Consider the following 6,727-nt stretch of genomic DNA (forward strand, 5'->3'; position numbering starts at 1 on the left):
ATACAGAAATACAAATCACTTAAGAACGAACTAAATAGGAAGCGCGTGTAGGTTAAGGTGGAATGACTGTTTGAAAAATGTGAAGAAATCCAAAAAGAAATAACTGTCGAAAGAACTGACTCAGGGCATAGAACAGTTATAACAGCACTCGGTGAAATTGAAAGCAAGGGTGGTAACATTAAGAGGGCAATGGGAATTCCACTGTTAAATGCAGAGGAGACTAGGTGGAAAGAGTACACTGAAAGCCTCTGTGAGCTGAAAACTTGTCTGATGATATGATAGAAGAAGAAACTGGAGTAGATTGAGAAGAAACAGGGTATCCAGTGTTAGAATCAGAATTTAAAAGAGCTTTGGAAGACTTAAGATCGAATAATGCAGAAGGGATCAATAACATATCATCAGAATTTCTAAATTCATTGGGGGAAGTGTCAACAAAACGATTGTCCACGTTCGTGTGTAAAATGTATCAGTGTGAGAATATACCATCTGACTTCCGGAGAAAAGGTCAGCCAAAAATTCCGAAGATAGCAAGAGATGACAAATGCGAGAATTATCGCACAATCAGCTTAACAGCTCATGCATACAAGTTATTAACACGAATAATATCCAGAAGAATGGAAAAGAAATCAAGAGTGTGTTAAGATAACGATCTAGTTGGTCTCAGTAAAGGTAAAGGCACCAGAGAAGCAGTTCTGGCGTTGCGGTTGATAAAGGAAGCAAAATTAAAGAAAAATCGTGACACGTTCACAGGATCTGTCCACCTCGAAAAGCGTTCGACAATGTCAAATGATGCAACATTTTCTAAACTATGAGAGAAATAGGGGTAAGCTATAGGAGAAGAGGGGCAATATACAATATGCGCAAGAGCAAATAGGAAGAAATAAGAGTGAGAGACGAAGAAAAAAGTGCACGGCTTAAAAAGTGTGCAAGACCTTTCAACCTATACTTAACGGAAATAAATGAAATGTTATAGAGTGGAAATAAAGTTCAAGCTGAAAGTATATCAATGATAAGATTCGCTGATGATATTGCTATCCTATATAAAATTGAAGAAGGATTATAGTATATGCTGAATGGTCTAAACGGGCTAATGAGCACAGAATATGGATTGGGAGCAAATCGAAGAAAGGCAAAAGTAATGAGAAGTAGCAGAAATGAGGACAGCGAGAAGCTTATTAGGATTGGTGATCTCGAAGTAGATGAAGTTAAGGAACTCTGCTACCTAGGTAGGAAAATGACCCATGATGGACGGAGCAAGAAGAATATAAAAAGCAGACTAGCACTGGCACAAACGGCATTCGTGGTCAAGAGAAGTCTGCTAGTGTCAAACATAGGCCTTACTTCGAGGAACAGATTTCTGAGAATGTACTTTTGGAGCACAGCATTGTATGTTAGTGAAACGGTCTGTGGGGAAAGCCGGAATAAGAATCGAAGCCTTTGAGATATCCTTGAGCTCTAGCAATCCAGGTTAACAGGAATTCATCGAAGGCCTAGGCCCCAGGTTATGACATCTTTCACTGTTTCCCAGGTGATTCATATTTATTAAATTTTTTTTTTAAACGAATGGCAACAATAGTAAAACACAGTTAAATAATCTTTTAGAAATGAGCAGTTCTTAAACCTAAAAAACTAAAAAGTAAACTCCTCCCGCACAGGCCGTGAAGGCACAAAGGTACCGACTGGCCGCCGTCGCATCCTCAGACCATAGGCGTCATTGGATGCGTAAATGGAGTGGCATGTGGTCAGCACACCTCTCTCCTGGCCGTATGTCAGTTACTGAGACCGGAGAAGCTACTTCTCAATCAAGTAGCTCCTCAGTTTGCCTCACAAGGGCTGAGTGCACCCCGCTTACCAACAGCGCGCGGCAGACCGGATGGTCACCCATCAAAATGCTAACCCAACCCGACAGCGCTTAACTTCGGTGATCTGACAGGAACCGGTGTTACCACTGCGGCAAGGCCGTTGGCGCTTTTAAAACAGTGAGTGTAAAAGTTTAAATGTCCCAGGCTAACAGAATGATTTTAAACTACAGACCAAAATTTTCGAAGGTCGAATGCAACAACGACGAGCACAAATTTAGTAAGACGTAAAACGTTTAAACAAATTTGATGATGATGATGGTGATGATGAGTCCCACACTCCTTTACTGAGCGTAGGGGAGCGACGCCTTACTAGGCAAGGTCCTAGTGGAGGTGGTTTGCCATTGCCATCCTCCGACCCTAATGGGGATGAATGATGATGATTAAGACGACACAACACTACCCAGTCATCTCGAGACAGGAGAAATCCTTGACCCCGCCGGGAATCGAACCCGGGACCCCGTGCTCGGGAAGCGAGAACACTACCGCGAGACCACGAGCTGCGGACTAAACAAATTTAAATTACCAAAATTTAACACGGTAATTTGAGAGAGTTTACAAAGTTAAGCAATACAAGAGCCAGCAAATCTGACGGCCGACTAGGGAAAACTTCATACAGAAAGGGCTCGGCACGAAGACGGATCCAAGCCAAAAGACAAAAATACGCGAACTCAAGAAAGATTTAGGCCCACGCGAACCAGTGAAGAAGGAACTTAACCTACGCAGCAGTCACGGTGCCCTAGAGCAGCTTCACCCAAGCAGACGGCTGCGGCGAATCCCAAATGCTGGCCAGTAATATCGTGCCACTGGTGCGAACACGCTTATCATGCCCGGAACAACTGCACGCATAGACTGCAGAAACAGTGGCTGACCCATCGTGCAACCGCAGGACATTCGTAAAATAAGCCTCATGCGACATGAAGCTGCCTGGAATCACCAGCAGATCAGTTAGTACGATAACATATTTTCAGCAAATAGCTTCCTGAATTAGCAATCCGGAGTAAGGTACAACAACATCCGGTAAACGATGATTGACAGACCAAATCGAGAAAATTAAAGAATACTGCAATTTGAACACTGGCGAGAACCAACGATAAATACATTAAAATAAGCAAGCTACAAACATAGTTGAAGCAGATTTTACATAATAATTATTAACTTCCCTTACGGGTTGATATCTTGGTTCTATTAATAAAATAACGGTCAGATACAAGACGGCCCATAAGACCCAATTAGGCTCCTAGCATCAGGTAAGGAATCTCGCCTTACAAAACCAAAGGGTGCAATCACAGAAAATTTCAAAGCTCTCCGACAGAGCAGCTAGTATACTTGAAGATCTGGCCTGATCAGAATCTACAGCATTATTAATTAAAAGGGCACATTATCATAAATTTCATGACAGCACCATTAACATTTACGACCACCGCCGTATGCCCACCGCTTGCACAGGCGATGACACTGATAGTATTAGGTATCATTTGGCAAGGACAGAAACTATTAAAGCAAAACAATAAAAGACTGTCCCCACAATCGCAAATAAACTACGTTTCAGGAAAGGAACACAGGGTGCTCAGCGAACACCAAGGTGGGCAGACTCAAAGAATTTCTGTAAGTGATATAGACCACGCTAACGGTGGATTCAAATTTCCAAGATAGTACAAATTCACAACTCAGGGAAGAATGACAGAGGGCAGGACAGTAACAACAGAACCCGCTAACGCTGCCAAAGCAGATCACACAAAACGGCTTGATAACACGAAAGAGGTGCCCTTTCAGCTCGCCGAAATCAGCTAATCATAATCAATGTCGTTCCCGTTGCAACGGTTTCCTCAGAGCGAATCGGTCAAGACACCAACAACGTGACAGCACGCATTTCCTCCAACAGACTTCCTTCCTCCTCGTTCCCGGTGACTCTGTTCCACATTCATTTGCCTCGCAAACATTTCAAACTAGAAGACGCGGCGCAAGAGCGCCGCCCGGCGACCAGAGAGAAAACCAATTGGAGATTCGATCTACAGACCGCAGTCGATATGAGTCAACACTCTTCAGTGGTGCTACAGAAGGATGTTGAAAATTAGGTTAACTGGAAAGGAAGGCAAGGAAAAAAATATATGCGAGGCGAGGAAAAAAATATATGGAAAATTTTGGCAAGAAGAAGAGACAGGATGGTAGGACATCTGTTACGACGTCACAGGACAACTTCTATGGAACTAGAGGGTGCTGTAAAGAGTAAAACCTGTGGAGGAAGACAGAAGTTGGAATACATCCTGCAAATAACTGAGGACATAGGCTACAAGTGTTACTTTGACTAGTCAGAAGCCAGACGATTCGAAAAAAAGCGGGCTTGTGTCTTTGCTTCTGGTAACTGTTAACAACTAAGGGAGTTTTTCAGTATGTGCTGCTTTAAATGTTCTTGAGGTATTAAAACTGTTTCCTAGACTGAGACTTGCCCTAGAATCTTGCCTTTCACTGGCAACGGCTCTCTCGAACTGTCCTCACTGGAGAAACGTACCTGCAGATCAGGGGTGGTGAAGGCAAGTAGTCGGTCATGCCCGCATACATCAGTCGCAAAGAAGCAAGAATCAGAGTATGGTGTCCCAGTGCGGTAGACAGTTTAAATCTAACAGAAAGCTTCTAAATACAGGGCTGTTTGTTAAATTCCTATACGCCTTTCGCTTCTTCCAATTTTTGTAACACAGAGTATATTTCTGAAAATAAAAAAGAAACCTTAAAGGCAAGCGAAAGTAAATAAACCGCCTGCCACTTACATGCATAGACGGATCAATAGCCAAACAGTAACAAAATTAAAAAGAAAACGCATTCCTGTCTTCCTGCACAATATTTATCCGACTGTGAACTAGCTTTCCTCTTCTTCCGACAGGTGGTAACTAAATGTCGCAGCCACAGATAAAGTGATGTGCGACCTACACAGATACTACTGACGTAGTTGATACATAACATGAGATACAGAGTGTTTACAAAGCAAAGTATTGCTTTTCTATTTTGCATAGTTATATTCGACAAAAGAAAAAAATTACTGTTTATCATCTTGTTGACATCATCACATTTAACAGAAAATGAAAAAAAGTGTTTTATGTTATTTGAAAGTCGTTAAATTTCAGAGAGTTTATAACTTTTCTCGAATGACATGCGTAGATATGAAGGGGTTAGGTCTGCTTGGACAATACGATGATTCTCGTATTCAGTGGTCGGACACGTTCGACCGAAACTTCCAAGATGAGTATTCCCGCCCTGATGGTCCCATACTGTTCAATATTGAACCACTGCAGGTACGATAGCGCCAGAGATCTGGATATTGTACAATTCGACCAGCCGGCCAAGTGGAGCCTCAGACTGCTGCCCCTTTCAAGCCCCGTCAGGAGCCGATAACGCTCTCTCACACGAGTACATGGCATCTTCACGTCCTTCACAGTAATCCCTCAACATCTGACGCTATTCGTGCCGCCTTTTGTACTGTACCCATACTGGTAAAAACATTAAAATACAGCAACACTATGTACTCTGGAGGCCGTTCTACCTGTCACAGAGGACTGCAACGCTAATCACTGACATACCCTCCGCTAGTGTGTATTTTTAGAAAGTTAAACCGTCGTCCGACCATGTCTTGTGGGTGCTTCAGCCAATATATTCTATTAATTTGTATATTTGTGTTATATTTTTTTAAAGCGAGGAGGGCAGTTGCAGTCTCTCGAACCGGTATTGGAAACAAAGAGCTACAATGGCAGGATGCTTCATCCGACATGTAGAAGCGTCTGTTCCGTCGGCCACTGAGGTAACAATGTGCTACCAACGCAAATTGTAAGGAACGATGGAAAGAAGAACGCATGTAATCTGTGGTGTGTACAATTACCTCTCTCCAGTGACTGCGAGAGAGTGTCGAAACGACCAGCCTTGCTCACGTAGTTTAAAATAACCCTACAATCTGTAGCATTGTCCCCAGAACTGATTGGGACCCTCTGGCTCTGAGCCGAGCTGAAGGTTTGCATCAGAGACAAGCTACGCTGTTATATCCCAGACTTGTGCCGTACAGTTGAGAATTGTTGTGCCCCCTTAATTAAATTGGTGTGCACTACTTATTGGAGGCTGCTACTCAGGTACCTCAATGCGTGTAATATTCTCATACAAAGTTTTTCTGTTTCTATCTTAGGCAAGACTACAGTCAGTGCAGATTATGGCAACTGTGGAAGACCTCGAAATGTTAGTGTAATATTGAAAGTACGAGGAGCATTTGTAAAGTCCGTGCAACGCCCGAGAGATGGCACTACCAGCGCATATCGAGGTCATGTTCCTTAGCAGCATCTTTCGAAAGAACGCACACCAAGATTCCGCCATATTGGACAATTTCTTTGTGTTTAGCATTCGTGTGAATCATGGGAGTCGAGTGATTGTCAAAAAATGGACGAAAAAGAATTTAGTGTGGTGATTAAACATTACATTATGAAAGGCAAAATGCCTCAGGAGACTAAATAGAAGCTTGATAAACATTACGGTGATTCTGCACCTTCATAAGTGGTTTCAAAATTTTCGGAGTGGCCATATGGGCACAAGTAATGCTGAACGTTCTGGACGCCCTGTGGAGGTTACGACTCCAGAACTCATTGATAAAGTCCATGATATGGTGATGGATGACAAAAGAGTTAAGGTGCGTGAGATTGCTAGTGCTAAGGGCACCTCGAATGAACAAGTACATAATATTTTGCATAAACATTTGGACATGAGAGAGCTATCTGCAAGATGAGTTCCGCGATTGCTCACGCTTGACCAAAAACGGAATCGTGTGAAGTGTTGTAAGGATGGTTTGCAACTGTTCAGGAAGAATCCGCAGGACTTTAAGCGTCGTTTCCTCA

General features: G+C 42.8%; 1 pseudogene; it reads right to left on the reverse strand.

Moving 5' to 3' along the window:
- Positions 1-1,849: 1,849 nt before the first annotated feature.
- On the reverse strand, positions 1,850-1,967 carry LOC124778405 (annotated as a pseudogene).
- Between the last annotated feature and the right edge of the window lie 4,760 nt (positions 1,968-6,727).

Source organism: Schistocerca piceifrons, chromosome 2 (genome assembly GCF_021461385.2).
Source record: "Schistocerca piceifrons isolate TAMUIC-IGC-003096 chromosome 2, iqSchPice1.1, whole genome shotgun sequence".
In the NCBI taxonomy this organism is placed as follows: Eukaryota; Metazoa; Arthropoda; class Insecta; order Orthoptera; family Acrididae; genus Schistocerca; species Schistocerca piceifrons.